Consider the following 24,599-nt stretch of genomic DNA (forward strand, 5'->3'; position numbering starts at 1 on the left):
TCAAATATAAACTCATAAAAGAGAAAACTGCATCACCTTCCCCACAGGCTGCTGCATCCGTTCCACCCAATATGTGTTCTTATGCCAGCTACAACTTGACAAATAGTTAGGTGAGAAGAGGGTGAAGTCTGTGTTACAGGCAAAGCTTTGATAGTACCGCATCAATCACTGAAGTAGCAATCATGCCGACACCCTTCCACAGTGCTTAACTGTGCATTAACCGAACAACAAAGCCTATGGACGGATCCAGCTGCACGATATGATAGGGGTTAAAAATGAGAACTCGTGTTGCCTACAGAAGAAAAGCTGAGACAGTTATTAGACACACTTCACACTGAATACGGGCCCTTCTTTTTAAGTTCAGAAAGAAAAAACAGGTGTCCAAATATTTTCATTCCTGCGTGCAAGAGAGAGCCCAGAGGAATAATACAATTCTGATAAAAATCTAAGTAACTGCCTAAGTAAGCTCTTGACTGTATTTTACACTGTTAAACATATCTACTGTAAGGATCTTATAGGAGTCATTTTCCTAAGCTTAAAAAAAAGGTCTATGAAATTTTACCTTTTAAAAAGTCATTTGACAAATGGGAAAATTATGTCTGTTGAATTAAACACTGAATTATATCACTCTAGGGTAACTTGAAGTTACGGCGCAATTAACAGAAAGCACTCTTACTATGAGACTCACAGGTAACAGGATTACTTTTACATCAATACAGGCTGACTCTCCACTTGGAGTCAGTGTGAATCTGTCATCCAATCTTGCTTCTCTTCAATTTGAATGCAGCAGAAATACTCTCCTATAGAATTTCTGTGGAGCTGGTTTTCTGTGTTTATGTCTGTATTTGTAACAGACACAGAAGAATGTACTCATGAACACATTCGTATGCATACAATACACAGTCCTAACAATAGAGCCACTAATCTAGTGGATGATTCTGCATTAAATTTGTGCTGTAGGCATGTAACTGCAAAACCTTCTGAAACTCTACACACAATTTGACGCACCTCCATATTACTGTAACTACATATTAATGCAACTTGACTCAGCCACACAGGTGCAGGCTAATAAGATTTAACATAAAAGTCGAAAATAAAACCTAACCAGCCATCTCACTGGTAAAATAACCAAAATGTTACCTTTGTAACTTAAATTTCTCAACCAAGAGAAACCATATAAATAACCAGATTTAACTTGATCACATTATGGATGAAGTACAAAGGCTATAAGGAGAGAGGGGGATTTTACCGATCATAAACACACACCAAAAACTGAAACTGATATATTCCAACAACGTAACAAAACCCCTTATCAAAGCTGAGAATTAAGCCTGGAGCGCAACATCACCCATTGCACACAGGCCTACTGACTACCACTAGCCTGAAGGGGTCTTGTGATGGAGTTTCTGTCAGAGCCAGAGTACAAAGCACCTCCAAAGAATAAAACACAGGGAGCTATTTGCCTTTAGTTTCTGGTTGTAGATTTTGGATCCAGCACATATCCACTTACAAGGCTGTATTCGGATTAAAACAAAACAGCTTCTGTTTGACCAGACTTCAGGCGCACTCCAGCTCGCCAAAGTAAAGTGACTGAAAATATGTCTTGACACAGGTTAAATGCTTAACTTGTGCAACTGTTAAGCCCATAAAAGTTTAACTACATTTTAATGTTCCTAATAGCTGAGACATATTATGTAATATACACTGCCATAAATAAGAACATTTGCAAGCTGAAATGTGGTCCAGCATGGAAGAAATACTCAAAAGTCTCCCGTGTCTCCTTTTTAGTCTTTTCATTACCTGTTTCACAACTGGTAAAATTAAAACGATTAAAATAAGTTATCAAGAAAGTAGAAACTATTTCATGCTCAGTTTGAGCTTAACCAGGTTGTCTGGACTGTACTGTACATGCCTAAAAGCACTGAGGTGCTGCCATGTGATTAGTTGATTAGACATTTGCGTTAACAAGCAGTTGAATAGGTATTACTGCCTAAATGAACAGTAAGTGTAAGACATGAGACATAATAAATGGTATGACCTCCCCTGGATGTGATGCAAGCAGTCACCCATAAGCACATGAACTGCACAAGTGTCCAGATGTGTCATTGAGGAACTGATGACGCCAAACTTTCAGGTCATATGCTTTAAAATGTATTGAGTAACATCTTAATTAAACAAGGCCTTACGAGAAGCTACTAAAACACAAGTACCTTATGACCATGTGAGTCAGGCACTGATCACAGGTTGTAAACGAAGCAACGCTGCAACCAAACCTCCCTTTTATTCCGAGGGATATTAAACAATGCTTGTTAGCTTTAAATATGTGAGGCTCAGTATATTTTATTTACTTTCTTTTCAACAATTTTTATTCGTCACTAGCATGCAGTGCCTTCTGTAATAGTTTCAGAAAGCATACATCAAAATACTATTTATTATTAGTGTTATTTTCTTAATACTAGTTCTCGATTATTATTTTTAAAACACTGAATCTTCACACTGATTTTCAACACCGATTGAGCTATTAGTCATTATTTATTCACTTCAGGCCATGGACAGATTAACAAACAGGCTAGGCTTGTGTGATCTAGACTGGTGTCAGACAGACTGGTGTGATCTAGGTTGTATTATATGAATATATAGCATCTTAGGAAATAAATGTGGAAAATCCACAACTTGTGGCCACCCTTGGAGCACAGATTAGTGAGTGCATGCAAGAGATAGCATCAGATTTTGCATCCGTGTTAAGACACACACACACAGACACACACGCCTATATCAAAGAGCCTTTCTTGGTGCTTTGCATAGCAAACAGGTGCTAGATTTAATCAGAAGGCTAGAGACAAAAGCTCAGTGTCTTTAACTTGCCTTGTCATACTGAAGTCAAGTTAAAGCCTGAAAGGATAAACCTAGTCAAATGTTAAAAGCGAAGGGAATTAAAAGACAGATAGGACTGCCAAATGCAGACAAATAAATCAAATTAATTGTCTACACATCTGCCAAGAAACTCAGGTACTGTAATAAAGTGATTTAGCGAGCATCACCCAAACAGGAGTAAAAATATTTAGAAACAATTTTCTGCTTTAGATTAATGTGCGTTTAGAGTATTAGTAAGTATTCAAAGCAGAAGGAGAGTCTATGTGAGATTTAATCAAAATTAAACTACAGGGTCTGCCCGGGTTTATGATAATGTCTGTGTCATGGAGTGCAACTCTGTGTCTCAGTCTTGTGATTTTTTTTTCTAATAGTCTTAAAAGAAAACAAATGGAAGTACTGGACTAATTTCTTTCTATTTTTTTTTTAGTTTTTTTGGCAGTAAGATTAAATATCACAAGCTTCATCTTTCAAAAACTCTGAGAACTTATCTTCCCACCGCTGTCTCATGAATTACGAGGTCTTAAATGAACACCTTATTGTCTGCGAAAGTTATAACAGTCTCCTTATTGCAAAAAAGACAGCCCTGTATTTGTGAGTCTTTCTGTAATCTCCTAACAATACTCAAGAGAGAAAGGTTTAGTTGGAAAAATGCCAGGACACTTAAAATACTGAATACAGCTGACATCAAACACAATAAAGAATCGCACCCTATCGATCAAATCTGATCAAGCTACAGATGCACAGAGTTTTAAAGTTTCAATATAGTGTGGGTTTTTTTTAATCACATACACAACTAAACCGTCTGGATTCAGCCAGAAGGGTTGAAGAAGAAAAGTCTTTATGACTTTGCATTATTTAAGCTTCTAGCTACTGTTGGTGAACATGAATGAGGCCTCCATTCGCCAGTGCTCCTAAATATAAAAGTAAGCAAAGAGCCAGCTGCCAATCAATCAATCAATCAATCATTTCAACTCCATTTATAACACAATTTTCTGTAGAAAACAGACAAACTCACTTGCTTTTTCAGTTTAGCCTATCTACCTTTGTGTGTACCTGGAATAAAGTCCCATGACTACTGTACTGACTCTACTTTAAGGCACTGATGCTGCTTAGGACAAAAACCGTGAATCAACAGAAAGACAGGTCTGCACCTGTTCACCTGGTGATGCAGGTTATGACATCATGAGGAGTAATTCAATCCCCAGACATTACCATTGTGAGTAGTATCAGCCCAAAGGGGCATTGCTCAAGCGAGCAAGATCAAATTATATTGTCCCTTTTCAACAGAAAGAAAGAAAGAAAGAAAGAAAGAAAGAAAGAAAGAAAGACGTTATGTTTTTCATTTTTTCCTTCTTAGCAACATTTTCAAGCAGCAGCAGAAAATCTTGGCTGTTTCCACTGTGTCCAGTAGTTTGCTGTCAAGGTTATTGTCACACTTTCATGCAGAGCTGCATCTTGAGTGTAGCCAGACCAATGAATTTTCTACTTCTGCCCTCCCTCATCTGTTCAGTGTCAGTCTCAGCAGCATCTCATGTATACCAAAGCCTCCCTAAACACATCCATCACGAAAGCACACAAAATGTATCTGTGACTCCCTGCATTTGTAGAAGCAGCTAAAGAAAATCTGTATTCTTCGCCCTCCGCATCTGGATAAAATGATTAGGAGGTTTCACTTTGTCAGTGTTGGATGTGCTAAATATTTTATCCCCAGCGGGACAAGATTATGGATAAAATTATCAGAGATGAAACAATATTAACATTTGCAAAAATGTCCACAAAGGTCATATTCACTGCAGAGGGCTCACACCTGATTGTTTTGCATTGTACAAAGCTCACTTCTAATATGATCACCTCTGCAAGATATGGTTTTACCATCTTATGGTGCACCCACATCCCACAGCAGACTGCAGTGAATGATGTCATATGATGATGGATTGGGTTCCCCCTAGTGGCATCCTCAACACATCTATGACAACATCCTTGATTTTTTACCAGCTGTGATAGTGTAGCTGGTATTGTTTTTACCCTGTGAGTCTGTCTGCATGTCCTACTGTATCACAAACAACCACAAAGGCAGTTTTCTTATACTTTGGCAGGTTTCTGTCTGCCTGCCTATTTTTGTCAAGATAATACCATTACATCTGCACTAGAACAAGTCACTAGGCTTTTTGAGATCAAAATGAAGGTCACATTTAAAGATGGGTGTGGTCCAACTGGCAGTACTAACCACTCAGTAAGCCTGACATGAGTCAGAACATCAGGATGACAGGCATACCGGCTGGTGTGATTCCACTGCAACATGATGTAAAGTATATTGTGGAAGGGATTTGATCGGGCATTAATCTGCACTGCAGCTCAGAAATGATAATATATGACATATATTTCTATGTGCCAATGTGACATTTTTAATCCTAAAAACATTTTCTAGCTATTTATAGGAATTGGCCCTTGATGAGACAAGGCTAATGGAAGTTGTGTGAAGTCATTAACAGCACCAGCAATGTATATGTTCTGTTTTGTTTGCTTGTTTCTGTTTTAGTGCAGAAAACCATGACTAACAGACCTAGAGTAAGATTTACTGCTGCAGCGGCCTTGAGGCAGATACTTAATGCTCGACGTGACAATGAAAACAGCTCAATTAACCAAGATGCGCTAGGTTACTCATTTTCCATTAACATTCAAAGTTTCAAGCCTCTCAACATTTCTTTGTATGAAAGTCATGTCCTTAACAAGTAGGACAAAATTCCAGCACAGACCTTAAACAGGACCTGAGAGATGCACCTGAACCATCAGTTGATCCATTTACTGCTCACTCATCAGAAATGGTCTCAGTGGAAGGATGACTGTAAGGATGGCATTCGTAATTAAATGAGCTGAAAATTAGTAGCAAAAGATCTTATGGAATGATTAATCCAAATTTGACTTTTATGGCTCAAATTGTCATCGGTATGCATGGAGGAGGTCAAGAGACAGTGTACAGAGTACAACAGTGAGTGTCTGCAGCTATCTGTAAAACACGGAGGAGTAAAAATCGATGGAATTATAAACACAGAAAAGTACCATCAGATTGTGACCATGTAGTAACATTTGGAAAGTGTCTGACTGGCTTCATTTTTCAGCATGACAATGATCCCAAAAACACTGCCGATGCAGTTAAAGTACACCAGGATAGACAAACACACAATGGAACATTATCAGTCATTGGTAAGCAACCTTAGAACCCAGACATCAACATTACTGGAGCAGTGTGGGATCATCAGGAAATGAACAAAAGAAGAGCTTTCAATGTCCTTCAAGAAGCCTGGAGAACTATTCCTTAAGAAATTACAGGAATGCTTGCCTAAGAGAGTTAAGGCTGTGATAAAAAATATTGACTTTCAAGGTTGTTAGAATGTACAAACTCTATTTTTGCCATATATAGTGTATTTCTATGTATGTTTGCCAATATTTCTATAATAGCTGCATCTATTTTCTGCAAATTATGAAGAAATGATGGATGCTTAAGACTTCTGGATAGTACTGCAGATAAATGAAACAGTACAGATATGGGAAAATAAGTATAAAATAAGTTGCTAATGAAGTTAAATAGTATTAATTGCTTAGGGTTAGACCTGTAATAATAAATATGATTGGTCTTAAATTTTTAGGATCAATCATACTTTCCTGCAACAATTTTGTGTCACTCTAACTGAATATGTTTCAGATGTTTAGACTTATGGGTCACTGATTAGACCATAAAAGTCACGTTTATATGGACTGTATTTCTAAACATTTAGGCAGAATGGTGAATCAACAAAGTATGTTTTTGGATTACCATAAATTTATTGTCAAATTTAAAATAATTAGTATATTGAGAATAATGAACATATGCCCCTTAGTAAATTTCTCTACATTAAATAAATTCTCAGTTGCTGAGTTATTAAAGGGACTATGAAGCCATTAAAGTTAATTACATACAAGATCTGATGTATTAGTTTTGTAGTAATAAGACCAACTGACTGCACCACTTACCATCCTTTAATTAGCCTATTAAGATAAAAGTGGGAGGGCATGCTGCTGAACTAACTATTACACACACAGGTCTGTGTATGTATATGTATGTATATATATATATATATATATATATATATATATATATATATACACACACACACACACACACACACACACACACACACACACACACACACGTGTGTGTGTATATCATAGCAATATTAAAAACAGTGTTGAGCCACTGGTGGTTTACTGGTCAGTATCTACATTTATTTACTGGTAATGATGTCAAATCCATTTGTGTGTGTGTGTGTGTGTGTGTGTGTGTGTGTGTGTGTGTGTGTGTGTGTGTGTGTGTGTGTGTGTGTGTAAGTCATAAAAGCCTTCAACACTGTGTTTCAGATAAGAGCAGTACTGCTATATTTCTTTCAATGTTAAAACTATTAGGGTGCTAGTCCTTTGATTAACTGACAAGAATTTAACAGGCATCTTTATTAAAATAGGCCCTAATACATATTCCTCAGTATAACATGTGAACTGAACAAATTTAAGTTTTGAACACAATTTTTTTTCTCCAGGCAATAAGAGAAACAGTTTGCAGCATTAGCTGAAGTCTGACACAACTACTTGATTAGTTTTAGTAGCGCCACATCAACAGATATGTACAAAGCACTTGCTCATCTCTACAAAGACCCTTGAAGCTTTTGGACACACAGTGTTCTTGGCACTGTATTAACTGATTTCAAGAAGCGGGTGCGATCTCCCACCTCTGTATGCACAGCATGCTTGAGTTACATGCCCCATTGCTGACCTCCTCAGTGGTGAGTGAAAAGAGGTCTCAGGTATATGTGAAGGAAGCAGGGTATGGCAGGTGTTTGCGCCTTCACGTTGACATCAATGCTAATTTAATAGACAGCGCAACTGCATGAAAGGCATGAATTGAGACGAAAACAGCGCACTCTTGGACTGAAAAGAGCTTTTTCAGTAAAGGCTTCAGACAAGTTGGAGTACTCAAATCTTGAATGTACCCATATTCGGGTAACAAGTTATTTCAGTGCTGAATGAAAGAAAAGCTGTGGTATGTGAGCAGAAAAGGAAGGCCAGCTCACTGAGAAAATACTAATTTAAAATCATTCAGTTTATCAAAAGTGACAAATAAACTTTTCTAGCAAAATTATATCAGAGAAAAGAGCTACAAGTGAAGAATAACCTCCCTGCCATGCAGTTTTTTGCACAACTCATGTCCTTGCACGGCTCATTCAATTAAAGGTTGCCCATTATTAAATCGACTTTTAAATTTAGCTAAATCATCACATGTAGCTGTTAAAATCAGTAGACTGTGTGGCTGTCTTCAGCCTGCAGTGAAGGGTTGAAAAGACCCATCTGACTGTTCTGGTAGTCTTGTTTGAGCAAACGTGTGATGACATTTTGAACATTGCACTTAAAGCAATTGAAAACAGGAAAAGAGCAATACCACCCCCCATAAATGTCATTTTTTCTATTTATCTATAGCCATTCTGTAGCACTTTGGACATGAGAATGAAAAAAAAAAAACTACACAAGAATCACTTTAGGAAAAAGACTACAGACTCAAATCAATCCAGTGCACTGCAATTGCTGCAAGTTAATACCAGTCTCAGGGTACTTTCAGTCAAACCACATCACATTTACTTTAATGGTTTTCAGCACACACTCACAAATACAGCAAAGACAAATCGTTGTTTTTTTTAAATTTACTGCAACAATTACACAAATGTTTATGATAATGTAATCATGTGAAAATGCAGCATTTGAGAAAGTCGTCCTTAGAATTGTGCAGCAACAGCTACACACTTACTTTTAAGTGCTGTACTGCAGGCTACAGATTGCTTAGGACGCAATAAAACGCACAATGTTATCAGGAAACATTCTGATTGTCACTGAATGTTGTAGCCATAACTACAAGCCCCAACTGTCAGTAGGTATTACAGTAAGTATATCTGCCCTAATATCTAGAGAACTTAAAAGAAAGCTACAAACAAAAGGTGAATAAAGGAAAAGCAACTGTAGGTTTTGTCAAAAGGGGAAATATTCACATGAGCATCAAGGGGGATGCTCTATTTTCCCCAGAGGGAATGAGCAGGCTGGAAAATTATATGGACACATCACCCCCAAGATAATGTCCGTATTTTTGGAGTGAGATTTTCATTACATCAGTGACGTATGGGTGTAATATTAGATGTTTTGGCTATATGTTTTGTTTTTTTCTCTATGCTGATATCTCGTATTACCAAAAAAATGCAATACACATTTTAATATAATGTGTTTGTCCATCATAGCAATATTAAAAACAGTGTTGAGCCACTGGTGGTTTACTGGTCAGTATCTACATTTATTTACTGTTAATGATGTCAAATCCATTCTATTGTCTATCATTAGTAGGAGTAGTAGTAGTAGTAGTAGTAATAGTGGAATTCTTGTAGTTCTTAAGGGTCATAATGAGTGACATTTTGTCCAACCAGACTCTCTAAGTTTTTAAAAAAGATTGAGAGATTCTCATTTTACATGGTTTGCATAAAAATCACAGAGAGAAACTATGCTGCAAACGTGGTTCTAATTCATGTAAGTATTAAACAGGAGAGTGACACTTTTTCAGTGACTAATGAATGTATTAGTATTGGTCAAAACACTTGCTTTTTTTTTTTAATTAACAGCCTAATTTTAAGTTTGGTGCAATGGCAATTAGCTGCGCTCAAGGTGCCAATGTTACACAGCTAAATGTTGCAAATTAGGCTAACAGTTAGCTATGTATTTTAAAACACAGATTTTAACAAATACTTAAATTTTTAAAGAATGCTGACACTTACCGAAGAACTTTGTGTTTAGCGCCATCTGAAAACCCCCTGTGCAGTTAGAAAGAAGCTTTTTCCTCAAATATATATATATATATATTTTCATCTTTCTTATTAGCAAAGATGGCAGCCGGAAGTGGCCACTCTCAACCTTCAACAAAACATCAACTAACTTAAGTTTCAGTTTTCTTTTATGTTTCTACATGATCCTCAAATCAATGCCAGATTTTTGTTATTGGATTTATCCTGTTGATTGATTGTGAATTAATTCATTTATCTTCTCTTTATTTGTTGGTTTTCTGATTAACATCTTTGCATATGTGCTGCATATATATTCTTGTTCAGTTTGGCTTGGACAAAAAATGATGTTGACATCTGGAAATTTAGAGGAGCATTTCAAATGTGCTTCATCCACAAATAAACAGAGAGTTGTTGATGTTTTTAGCGGTGCTGCAGTCGCATATCTTACAGCAAACACTTAGTCAGTGGCACCTTTGTTTTGAACGGGGTACCAGTGCCACCTACTGGAATATTTTTGAAAACACAGGTTCACAAAGACATTAAAAGCTATGTCCAGTCATCTTGTCTGCTGCCTTCAGTAGCTTCAGTAAGCAGCACTGAAGAACAATGCTTCTTCCACCATTTTTGTTGATGCTATAACTCAATGGTATTGCAATGAAATGTTAACTGTATACCAGGTCCTAGTGTGAAGCTCCTGTATGATAACAAACCTACATGACAGATTTATGAATTGTTTTCACAATTAACACTGGGATTTCCAGGCTTCTACATTATTCCAATCATTATAAATGAGAATTGTGTTAGGTAAATTATGAAAGCATTTAAATATTTTTTGGTATTGTTACAAATGTAACCAGTAGGAAAATGTAGCTCTAATTACTGCACACAGAACATACTGAAATAAAGCTTTAGGACAGATATTGTGCAAATTTTTTGAATGGCATGCGTGGATATTTTTTTCATTCTCAAAGCCATTTTGCTTTGATGAAAAACCCGAGAACAAGACCTGAGAAGGTAGTACAGTAATTTAAAAAAAAAAAAAAAGGGGGGGGGATGAACAGAGAGGTGTATTGAATTTCAAGGAGCTACTCTAAGATGTGCACGATTTAAGATCCACAGGATAAGCATTCTTCTAATGTCAAATCATATAGTAGTTATTTTAGCTTCTAAAAATTTCTCTCAGACCAAACATAACCAGGGAGCACAACAACCACACACAACAAATAATCATTCAGTGTGTGTGTGTGTGTGTGTGTGTGTGTGTGTGTGTGTGTGTGTGTGTGTGTGTGTGTGTGTGTGTGTGTTTTATCTTGTGGAGGAAGCATGTCTCCAGCCCTTCAAAGAGCTAATCTACCAGCTCTCTTCATCTTTACTTTACAAGGTATGACAACATCTACCTGGAAAATGGTTAAAGATGCACATTATGGAAACAGGAATAATGCGCACTGTACTAATATGTCGCCTTCAGAATCAAAAGCTTCTTTTTTCCCATTCTGTACTCCATTTTTTTATCACCAGTGAAATGAAATATTCTGAAATATAACACTGATCAATTTATTCATGACAAAATGTTGCTAATAAAAAAAAAGCAAAGTAGTATTAAGTGATTCTTTTATTAATTAAATTCATGTGGCATCATGGCTCATGTGGTAAGAGGGCAAATGTTTCAGCTGTGTTATTTGACGAAGCAAAACTATGTAGAGTACTTTCCTTCTCTGACAACACATACATTATTTATACAACTAAAACAGAGCACTGCATTGCTCCGTAGTTTGTGATCCTTAACGTGATTGTGATTCATGAACAAGAGGCATGAGTGAGGGATCGAAGCCATTTTGACGCATCTCATACTTTCATGCTCATCCAGCTGAAGAGTTTGTGTGAATCATATGGAATAAACATAATACATAAAAAAAAAACACAATGAACAGCCAGAGATAAAAGAGAAATTTAAAATAAATCTACAAAAAAGAGGTTTTATGGAAACCTTTACCCAAACATATGCTTTTTGAGAAGAATCTAGCTGTTTAATTTTTTAAAATCTTTTAAATGAAGATGATGAAAAAATTTGCTTTTCTGCTTCATCTTGCTGTCCTCACTACTAACACTGTTAGGAGAAGAACTGTGGAGAATGAGACATGGCTGCTTCAATACCCCTCGACCTCACATAGCCAGGGACTCTTCCTCATACACAAACCCCCGTAATATTAGATATTCAGGGCTCTCTTCAGATTTTATTGATTACCATACCATTAAAAACACATACATAAAAAGTAAATAATAATAATAATCATTAAGACCTACAATTTAAATGGATTATAGAAGAAAAGTTTTTTGTCAACCATGAATAAAACCGCTAAAGGTTTCTTACTGTTTCCGATAAAACCTGAAAGCAAATGTGGTTAATTTAATTTAACTCACATTTGTCCAAATTTGCATTTTATTGTATAATTTAAGAAAATTAGAATCAAATGCTTTCTTTTCTTTTTTCTTAATTTTGAGTCTGATTTAAATTCAGTTATGAACAAGATTAATTAATGAACTGGCAGTTTCCACTACAGTTTCTTTCAAATGGCCTTTAATCTGCTGTCTGTGAGATACTGTCTGTTACTATGTTTCACAATATGCTCAAAGTGGTCCTTAAGCTTTAAGTTAAAGCTCACTAATGCATTTTGTTCCCATAGTGACATACCAACCACATAACCACTAAAGCTTAATATATTATAGATTAATGAATTGTTGAGGATTATTAATGTAATTTTTGCCCATTTTTTTTTCTTTTTTCAAGGAACACACTGAACTAATAAAATGAACACATCAGTTTTTCAAATGCACTGGAAGAATTGCAGTAGCTGATGAAATGAAACAATCTCACTATAGCTTGTTTAATAACAAGCAGTCCTGGATTTATTTTTCTGGATATCTCAATCAAATGTATCACATCATGTCATTACAAAAGCATCATATGAGGAAACAGCATCAATATGCCCAGTTTGTTAGTTGAGTAACCCTGAAAAGTTTGTGTATGTTCATTATTGCTTACTGAAGGACACCGCTTATCCTTAAAGCACAGCAGAGATGTGCTGAAAGCGTTCACAAAGCCTTGATCGCTCTACATTTACATGGCCTCACAGCCTCATCAGTCTCTATTTCTCTTTGCTCTCTTTTTGCTGTCTGAATAAACCATTTTATATAAGATGCTGGAATAAAAATATTGGGAACACTATGGCCTGTAATGAATGGAAAGACTTTAAAGGGGACACAAATCATTTATGACTAAGCTGAATGTTTTCTACTCCCACTTTAGCAAAGTTATGTGCATTTATCTGTTAGTACAATGCAGTCCCTTAAAACGAAAAACGTGCTGCGACCCTAAATCCTGACACTGGATCTTGTAGGAGATACTCCATTTAACATAGGAAGGAATATAGACCTGAGGGGGGAAAGGTAGAGCTGCAAATTTGTATGAAATAAAGTGCAAGTGATTAACATTTGACTGGTGCAATAATTGATAACAATGACACAATAATTCTGTGTTGAGAAACCAAATTGTCATGAATGCTAAATTGCCTGAAATGCACACCAGATTGAGGCAGTGATTTGTGCACAAACTTTACTTTTATTGTATTAAAGAATGCTGTACATCTGTCCAAATAATAACAAAAATAATAAACTAAAATTTCTAGACATCAACATAAGGCATGTGTTTTTCTTTGCAATTTAATTACATTATAACATAGGAGTTCAATTAATTTTTTTAGGCTAACTGTGCACTTATATATTTCTCTTTATTGTGGGAAACCCACAGGGAGTCAGAGTAGAGGACAAACTGCAGAAGACAGCTCTAATAGGATTCAATCCTCTGCCAGCAAGGGGCTGTCATACCAAAAGCTGTCGGATCTTACTCTCTTTCCTCTTCTACTAGCAGTTCATCAGAGTAATTTCTGCTTTGTGCATATAAAACTCTTCCTCATTGCCATAAAGGGATAAAAAAGTGTGCACTAGAGTCCATCATGGAGTCATAACACCACCTGACCTTTACGTTTTTCTCTCCTGCTCCTTATCTCCCCTTTCTCTCTCCCCTCTGTAGGCATCATTGAAATCTATTTATGCTATCAGTTTTTGTACTGTATGCTGATGTCCTGCCACCTCCTTTTGAGTAAAAAGTGAGCAGATGACAGAAAAGGAGAGGGCAGAGAGATATGTAGCCATTAGCTGCTGTCAGCTAACATCAGGGTATGTCCGTGGATTTTACAAGTTGACATCTATTTACAAGTCTGGTTAAAGAGCACAGGACAAAGCCTTTTGTGGCTGTATGAAATCAAGTACCACTTGGGGCAAATCTGAGATTGGTCTTTCTGCATGCAGACATACTGCATGAGCCCTCCTGTTCCTTATGTCTGTTCTGTTTCCTGTTTCTAATACTTACATTCCACTGCTCTCCTCGCTCTCTGAGTATATGAAATTAAAAGAAATATAGGCTCCTCCTGGGCAAATTCCTTCCTCAGCAACCTGTGTACTTGGAGCCTTCAGGTCTCATATCTGTGCAGACAAACAGTTAGGGCTGATTCCAAATGGTCTAGTCTTTGTTCTTACGGGAAGCTTCAGAAGTTTCTTGATTTTGTCACTATAGCACCCTGGCTGGTCCATTTATATGTTGTTGTACCTCTAATTATCTTCCTATCATAAAAGGCTGACCAGTTATTCCAAAATCTCAAGGAGCATTTGATCTCAGTCTCTGTCTATCCACTGTGATCTAGCCAACAAATCTGGGGCAATATGTAAGTGACATCCCGTCTGTCTTGTTAGTGTCCAACCCAGAGCCCTCTGTGTGCTTCGTCTTCTATGAAGCTGGAGAGCCTTCTTACTTTGTTTCTATTAATTGACACTGGCTTCTGGAAACTGACAACAGAGAAAACATATGCTACCACCTATCAAGTCTACAAATGTATTTACACTCACCTGCCACCTCATTAGGTACACTGTGCTAATACCAGGTTGTCCTCCCTTTTGCCTTCAGAGCTGCGTTAATTCTTCATGAAATAGACTCAACAATGTGCTGGAAACATTCCTCGAAGATTTTGGTATCAGCTGTTCCACCACATTCCAAAGGTGCTCTACTATGTTGAGATCTGATGGTTTTGGAGGCCATTTGAGTACAGAGAACTCACGGTCATTTTCAGTCAACCAAATCGAGGTGATTTGAGCTTTGTGATATGATGCGATCAGCCATCAGAAGATGGGTACACTGTCATCATAAAGGGATGGGCATGGTCAGCAGCAATACTCGCTAGTGTTTAACTGATGCTCAGTTGGTACTAAGGGGCCCAAACTGTTCCCAGCAAGTGTGAGATTACACAACCACCAGCCTGAATAGTTGATATAAGGCAGAATGAACCTGTCCTTTGACGCTGTTTACACCAAATTCTGACCTTACTATTTGAATTTTGCAAGAGAAATCCAGACCAGGCAACAGTTTTCTACTCCTGTGTTGGCCAATTTTGGTAAGCCCACGTGAACTGTAGTTGCAGTTTCCTGTTCTTTTTTATTTTTGGACCCATATGGTCCCCCACTACTGTGGGCAGCACTGTGCATTCAGAGATGCTCTTCTGTATACCTTGGTTTTAGCAAGGGATTATTTAAGCTTCAGCTTCCTTCCTTTTCTCTTACCTCTGGCATCAACTAGACATTTTCAAGCAGTTAAAACACAACTTACCTCCTCACATCATTTCTACATAGGCAGATGGGACTTATGGTTATTTTATGGTTTTATTAATACTTAGTTTGGGATTCATTTCTAATTCTCTGCAATAATTTAACCTAAGAGCTATGTCCATAAGGCATTAGTATCTTTGGGACTTGACCTTAAGAAGATGCTTATGATCTACAGTCCAAATACTGAAAGCAATCTAATTAGAATTTGTGTAAATTGCACTTTAAATGGTAAATGGTAAATGGCCTGTATTTATATAGCGCCTTACTAGTCCCTAAGGACCCCAAAGCGCTTTACATATCCAGTCATCCACCCATTCACACACACATTCACACACTGGTGATGGCAAGCTACATTGTAGCCACAGCCACCCTGGGGCGCACTGACAGAGGCGAGGCTGCCGGACACTGGCGCCACCGGGCCCTCTGACCACCACCAGTAGGCAACGGGTGAAGTGTCTTGCCCAAGGACACAACGACCGAGACTGTCCAAGCCAGGGCTCGAACCGGCAACCTTCCGATTACAAGACGAACTCCCAACTCTTGAGCCACGATCACAAAACCTAAGAACCACTAGCACTGTGATTAAAGTACTCATCTGATACTTACTGGACTGTCAAAATGAGCAAAACCATCATCCCAGTCCTATTTCACTTTGTTTGGGTTCAATGGATAAGCAGAAGAGGATGGATGGATGGATGGAATCAGTCATGAAACCTCCGAGTTGGGCTATGCTCAGGGATCCATGTTAGAAGACGGATAGACAAGATGGATATTTTGTCCACTGATGAATTGGAGAACTTAGACTTTCAAATACTTAAATCATCTTAAAAAAGTCGTTTTTATGGACTGAAAGGGACATAAGAGAAAGCAGGAAATATTGTATTGAATCGGCCCCTGAATATGGTAATCTAGTCAAGATGAAACAGATGCTCCAATGGCTTGCCAGTGGCTGGATGGGATATGGCCAAGATGACATAAATTTTCTATTTAGTGTGCCAAGTATTTGGAAGGTGTGACATGACTTCATTAAGGTGGCTTCATCCTTCTGTGACTTTGCTAAAATGTACAAAGATTTAATCATCGTTCTGATTTCAAATGTGTTGTCTACTCGTTCAGTTTTCTCAGTGTGAGTCATGTTGAATATAGCTACTGTGCTGTTTAAAAGTCTGGAACCACAATGAAAACTTGTCATAATGTCATATAAAACTGGAAATAATTTCTAAATTGTGAACTTTAAGGACCTGAAGACATTTAAAAGGTGCAAGAAGTGTCACATAAGCTGGATTTGCAGTATTGGTCATGGTAAGCCATTACATTTTCTTACAATTCCCATAGTTAGATTTGTAAGTTCTTGACACTAACATATTTTTGTAATTTTGCCCCAACACATCCCCACAATGGATCAGACAAGATGGGACTGAAGTGCAGACATTTAGCTTTAATTCAGAGAGTGTAAGTAGTGTGATGGCTGTTTAGGAATTCCAGCCATCTTTGTACACAGAACCACATTTTCAGAGAAAGTAATTTTAAAAATTGTAATTTTAATCTTAAAGATTGTTTTTAATGCTTAAATGAAAGTCATTTGTAGTCACTGCCTAAAGTCTAAATCCAAATACATCACCAAATGTTGTTCTCTGCATTCAGCTTTGTATTTAATAACTGAAAAGCTTTCCTGTCGGGCTGAGATCAGGTAACGGACATAGTCAATGAATAATTTCATTTCTTTGCCTTGAGAAACCCATATTTTGCTTTCGCAGTATGCTTCAGGTCATTATCCATTTGCACTGTGAAGAACCATTTGATCAGCTCTGCAATATTTAACTGAATCTGAGGAGAGAGTTCGGCCCTGCAGAATTCATCCTGGTTCCACTTGCAGTCATGCATGTCCATGCCGTAACACTGCTTCAATCATGTTTGACAGATGAAGTGGTGTGCTTCAGATCATGACCTGCTTCTCCCCTTCTTCATCTGTCTGTGAAAGTTCTCAGTCATTCAGGTCATCGGAGTCTAACGAGCTTTGAAGATGTTTCACCTTCATTCGAGAAGCTTCTTCAGTTCTAAGAGCAACTGGTGTAGCGTCCCAAGATTTCTCTTGGGATGCTACACTTTTGAGCAGATTTCTCCTCAAAGGTTGCCTATAGTGGACCTCATCACAGCCACAGAAACTGCCATAAGGATGAATAAATTACCACAAACAGAAGCAGAGCAAATCAGGATGAAGGTTTCCGCCACCCTCTCCAGTGCAAAACTTCCTCCGTCTAACCTCACAATACAAGAAAAGAAGGCCGTCACATACCTGAGCAAAAAAAATAGCATCACCATATCACCAGCCGACAAGGGGAGGACCACTGTTGTTTTAAACACAATGGATTATCACACAGCAAATTCTGGTCTTTGGAATAAACTCTCAGGGAGTTCAGATTAACTACATTTGAGTGTACATGCGTGACCATCGAATGAACTCTAGTGCAGAGTTAGAGTAACTCTTTTCCGGGAGTTGATTTTTCAACTCTTTATAGGAGTTAAAACTAAACTCTCAGAATCAGAATCAGAATCAGAATGGGTTTATTGCCAGATGTTGAGGTTTACAACATTAGGAAATTGCTGCGGTGCTTCAGTGCAGACAATAAGAATTAAAGTGCTATGTAGAAAGAAAGATATGTGCATGAGATATACATGAGATATATACATGAGAATAAGAATTATGAGTGCTACGTAGAAAGATATATACATGAGTGCAGGTGGTGATCAGTGCCAAACATGAAATGATGCAGTAACACAGCGTAGGGTCATGTGTTAGTGGCGGGGACAACCATGTGGTTATTGTTCATGTGTCCAACAGCAGAGGGGAAGAAACTGTTCTTGTGGCGAGAGGTTCTGGTGCGAATGGACCGGAGCCTCCTGCCTGAGGGGAGCAGGTCAAACAGACTGTGTCCAGGGTGAGAAGGGTCAGCTGAGATCCGGGCTGCACGCCGCAGTGTCCTGGAGGTGTACAGGTCCTGCAGAGATGGGAGTCTGCAGCCAATCACCTTCTCAGCAGAGCGCACAACACGCTGCAGTCTCTGTTTGTCCCTGACAGTGGCTCCAGCGTACCACACGGTGATGGAGGAGGTGAGGATGGACTCGATGATTGCAGTGTAGAACTGCATCATCGTCCGTGTTGGCAGGTTGAATTTCTTCAGCTGCCTCAGGAAGTACATCCTCTGCTGGGCTTTCTTGATGACGGAGGTGATGGTGGGCTCCCACTTCAGGTCCTGGGTGATGGTGGTACCCAGGAAGCGGAATGAGTCCACAGAGGTGATGGGGGTGTCAGTCAGGATGATGGGGGGGAGTGGGGCTGTGTGCTTCCTGAAGTCCACAGTAATCTCCACTGTCTTCTGGGCATTCAGCACCAGGTTGTTGTGGCTGCACCAAGACACCAGACGTTCAACCTCCCTCCTGTAGGCAGACTCGTCCCCGTCCGAGATGAGCCCAATGACGGTGGTGTCATCTGCGAACTTGATTAGCTTGACAGACTGGTGGGTGGAGGTGCAGCAGTTGGTGTACAGGGAGAAGAGCAGAGGAGAAAGAACACAGCCCTGAGGGGAGCCGGTGCTGATGGTCCGGGAGTCCGAGACATTCTTTCCCAGCCTCACGTGCTGCTTCCTGTCCGTCAGGAAGTCAGTGATCCACCGGCAGATGGGATCAGGCACATTCATCTGGGAAAGCTTGCCTCGGAGATGGTCTGGAAGGAGTGGTCTCACGGAGTGAAATTTCTACTACCATATAGAGTAAAATTTAACTCATAACTAGAGTTAAGTTTGATATTAACTCTTTTGTAGTGTTACTCATCAATTGAAAAAAGTTTTAGGTTTTTGGTGCAAATTACTACAAAAACACAATAGTGATTATTATGAATGTATGGATTTTATTTATCAAAAATAACATATTCAAATATGAATGCTGCATGGATTAACATACATTCTGTGTAACAGTACTGTAATAGCATAATATCCACCATTATTGGCAGCTAAACAGTTGAGGTCAGAAAGGCCTAACATTGGGCGAAAAGAAAAAAAAAAACAGAATTAAAGGAAAAAAATGACTACAGAATAAGCACTTCTTGTAATGCAGTGTTAACGTGAGGAAGACTCTGTAAAGTCTCCATCAAGCCAACAAATTAAGTAATGCAACTCTCTCACAGAACATAAAATTGTGAATCACACCCATATGACATTTGGGCATCAAAACATTTGAAATGTCTTACTTTCTCCCTTTCTAGGACCAGTATCTTCTTAAAAATGGTTTCATTTACCTGAAAAGCAGGACACTGATCATGGAAACACGTTTCATGGTTAACATGCATAACAAAAACAGAGAGAGAGCGAGAGAGAGAGAGCAAGTCTTATTACACACTACAGTTGCAGAGCAAACTACATGAAATACTATATTAAATTATTTTTCTCTAATCTGTTTTATCTTCGTGTTTAAGCTTTTTCAAGTAATGGCAACTAAAGAGTCAAGTATAAGTCAATTAAGTACTATATCTACATTTCTTTCATGTATGCTGTCCAATAGAGGCTGAACCATTTGAAGTCCGGCATCACTTGTGTCACTGCTCTGACTGCTGGTGGTTGAGACAGACAATGTATCTGTTAGACTTGGAGAGGAGGGCTCTTCCACATGTTGCTTCAGGACAGTCAAATCTGAGGGTGACAAATAAAAATATTAGAATACAAGGTATATACAATCAAAAACACAACACAACAAAGATACCATTTATGCACACAGGGCCAGTAAATTGCACGGTTTGATTAAATTATACTTTCTCCCAGGAGAACAGATGGTTATTTTGTATTTTATTATGGTAATATACAATTTACATACCACAAGGTGTGAGTGTCACATAGTGTGTTAGGTCTGAGCAGTCACGCAGCTTCTTGGATGATTGTGTTTCCAGGATGTCTGAAATGCATGTGATAAATCCAACTTACTGTTGAGCCATGAAAACAGCATTTTGTGATTGTTACCACAGGATATTAGACAAATTAAAAATGTTTATTTAAGAGTAACTGTACAAATCAAATCCTTCAAAATCTATCAGAGCATATATTTACTTACCTTCAGCTGTATAGATGACAAAACACACCTCTTTGACTGCTGCAAGTTCAGGAAAGATATCCTCATCCACCTCTATACCCTGCTCATCCGTGACTTTCAGTGCTGCATTTTCTGGTATGAGAAACTTCTGCTGCACTGAAGTAAAATCATCACTTAGTTAATAACAACATTATCATTTCTTCTTTAATGACTTAGTACAAACCATAACTTACCTGCTCTCACAAAATCTGTGAAGCTGACTTCTTCCAATTTTGCATATTTCTTTGTCTCTCTGTGTTTTACTTTTATCAACATCTTGGCCACCTACGGAAAAAAATACCTTTACTACTATGAAACACAACACAAGAAGAAGAGGTTGTTTATGGTAACTCTATGTAAACTGTGTATAACTTAATCAACGAACACTGTCTTACATTGAGTTAGCCTGTCCACACTAAATATTGCTTAAAATCTATTTAGCTAGGCTGGTTTAGCAGACAATGTGACTGCATGTTTGCTGTGTCCTTGTCTTTACAGTTCTGGAGACAGGGTTGTGTGCATGTCTCAGTGTGCAGCAGGACTAACTAACTGATGTTAATGGTACCTCAACATCTCATCAGTGCAGGCTGCACCTCTCTTTGGTTAAATACGGCCATTACCATGAGTCTAAACAGAATATTACTGTAGTTAGCTAACGTTAAATTAAACGTTGGTGTTAAAATTAAGAAATAGAAATAAACGTTTTCATTGACAACGTGAAATGTGTATCTTAAAATACAGTAAGATAAGTAAGTTAGCTAACTTTTGACTAGCATTAGCCTAGCTGCTATCTCCAAATCAGCATAACATACAGAAAACACATGTAGTGCTAGTTAGTTAACTTTATATTTTACTTGTGCATCCATGTAACTGAATATATATATATAAATAACATCACTACACTCACAGAAAATTCCAAAGTAAATAAAGTATTTTTACCTCCTACATGTCGGAGTCCAAGAAAGAAACACAGATAGGCGCTGTAACGGTCGACAGACAAACAACACCAGCAATGTGTTGAATTAGACTCCTTAGCACCCAGTGAATGAACACCTAAATATTACACCGCTTTAGAGTACTCCCCAACACTGACTGTAGTATAAGGTGAAAAATAAACTCCCGGAATGTAACTCTTGCGCACTTTTATGCCTAACTCCAGAATATTTAACTCCAGTGATTTGCTGTGCACCCAAAAATTGCTACATTCGTCAGTGACAATAAGATCTATGAAGCCTTAAAATGAGACCCCACCCAGTAGGGCTTAAAAATCTGGGACTCTCCACCAGTTGCTCTTGGAACTGAAGAAGCTTCTCGAATGAGAGGTGAAATGTCTTCAAATGTAAAGAAGTCCACACCCCTTTCTTTCCAAGCTCCTTAGACCTCCTTCTTCATACTTTTCACTTCCCACCATTCCTGTACAAGCTCTTAAGTCTAATCTGGCCTTCTTGTTCTTGACCACAGCCAGTGGTTTGCACCTTTCCATTTATATTCATGAAATTATCTCTTGATTATAGACTTTGATAATGGCATGCCTACGTCTTTGAGAGTGTTCTTGACTTGGTCAGATGTTATGAAGAGGTTTTCTTAAGCAGGGAAAGAAGTATGCAATCATCTACTTTAGTTATGTTCTGTGGTCTTACAGGCCTTTTAGTGCTGCGCAGATTGTCAGTCCATTCATCCTTTTTCAGAATGCACCGGATTGTTGATTTCACCATCCCCATAGTTTTTGCGGCTTTGCAAAAACTTTGCAACTCTTATACGTTTATTTTGGTTTTTCCACACATCAAATCCAAATGTTTTATCTGTTAAATTTGTCAGTAAATAGGGAAACAGTGAACTGGCTTCACCTGGCTTCACTCTTTAACAATCACTTGTCCAGTTACTTTTGAACCTCTCAAAATGGGGCACTAAAAGCAAAAACATGGCTGTACTTTCAAAACAGTCTGAAAGTTCATTGCTTGATTTAAAATCATTTGCGGTAAGGCAAAACAACGTGCCATGGACCTAACTGTAACTCCTGTCCAACTGTAACTCCTGTTGTGACAGCGATACAACTCAGATTTCCTTGAGCTGTATTCCTGTCACTGAAACAGAATTCAGAGGACACAAAGCTGGAGTATGTCTACTAATTAAAGCTTTTCAAGTTTTCAGGTTGGCCCACATTCTTTGCCTGTTATCCGCATAGCTGTACCTCAAGTTTCCAGAAGAACACGGCTTACTGAGTAACATTTAGACAGTGGCAAACATGAAGTAATTGAAATTGGCAGGAGTCAAATAGTTATTGTAACAAAGTGGGGTTTTCACTGAATCACATCATGGCTAGATTGAGGGTTTCTAAGTGAGCAGTGAATGGAACTTTAAAACACTTTATGTGAACTGGACTCTCTTCTGCGAAACACATGTTTTGCGTTTCCAAACTACAGTCAGACAGATCAAAAGCGTCCACATCATGATAAGATCAGTATATGCAGCTTTGTTCAATGAGAGAAAAATAGTTTACCACAGACAGAGACATTCCTAAACAAAGAATCCAAGAGTCAAATCAGCAGAAGTATGGTGGAGCTGTGGTCTCAAGTAGCATCTCTAAACTAGTTCTCAGGAAGGGAAAAGTAACCAAAGGCTTCAGGCTTGGGCTAAGACATATCGACATTTCATAGTGAATGATGGGGAAAAGACCTTTTTACTATCCCGATTGATACTGCAGTTCATCAAACCTAGTAACAAAAGGTGATGGAAATATTAAATTCTAGGCCTGCTTTGCTTAACCTTGAGTTGGACACCTGCTCTAAAGTGACTCCACCCTAACAAGGCAGAAGTGGCACTCCAACCATCAGAGACATGCTACACCCTCAGATTTGTCTCTTTGTGGAGGAGGATTCATATTACAGCAGGTTAATGAGCCCAAACGCACCTCAAAGCTTGTTGAGAGCTACTTGAAGACCAAAGAAGACCAAGGACTCCTAATGTCATGGACTTCCCTCCACTTTCAGACACCACTAAACACTGCAGTCACTAGTGGGGGGTGAGAAAACCAAACATTCTCGATATCAATTGACCTTTTTTTTTTTTAAAACATCAAATTTATGCAAACTAGAAGTCTATTCTCAGGCCTCAGTCTTTCAGACCCCTCTGTACCTGAGACAGCACTGTGGATAATTAAAAGGTGCCTCTAATGTTGAATTAACTGCTTTTAAGTGAAATGTGAAAGGGTCAGTATAATTGAAACAAAGTGCTTGTTAAATTGTTGAACTGTGTGAAAACCTCCTTCGAGCTCACCTTTCTAATCAGGGGAATCAGGAGAAGCTCTGTCCCCCAAATTTGTTTTTGAACAACTACGGTACTAAGTTATTAGACCACCTGTCATAAAAACAAGAGACGTTAGCATTTTAGAAATTTGCCAAGTAAAATCCAAGCAAAAATGTGCTATTTGTAATTATTACAATTAAACTGTAAAACTGTAATTATTAATGCAGTAATTTGGCATCTATATTTAAATATATATATATATATATATATATATATATATATATATATATATATATATATATAATGTGCTTTACTATTTTCTTTAGCTTTTTTGTAAAATAGGACATCTGAGAATTCAAGAGTACTAATGAAAATTATAGCTTGCAAAAATGATTTGGGTAATTACCAATACTGTTCAGAGCTACTGTTGCATAAATCTTACATTAAGTTATAGTCTAATAAATTTGTTAAGCACACTACCTTTTTTTGTATGGTAACTTTTTCTATATGGTAACTTCATATAGAGAAAGGTCAGGTGTGTCACTGTGAGAAAAATGCAGTATTTATGTATTTTTTTTGTTCTTCACAACTATTTAAGTCGCTTTTTATACTGAGTGCTACACTAAGAATGCCTCTGAGGAGAGACGCCCTTATTCCCATTTGTGTAATTCATTCCATTAGGACTAGAAAGACCCTCTGCTCTTTTGAAGAGAGAGCACTGAGGCAGAGTGACAAAGCCAGGAGGACGCTGAAGTCTTTTGGTCAAAAAGTCACATATAGCTACTCTGAAGTGGTGTAGAT

This window comes from Maylandia zebra, linkage group LG7, assembly GCF_041146795.1.
Source record: "Maylandia zebra isolate NMK-2024a linkage group LG7, Mzebra_GT3a, whole genome shotgun sequence".
Lineage (NCBI taxonomy): Eukaryota > Metazoa > Chordata > Actinopteri > Cichliformes > Cichlidae > Maylandia > Maylandia zebra.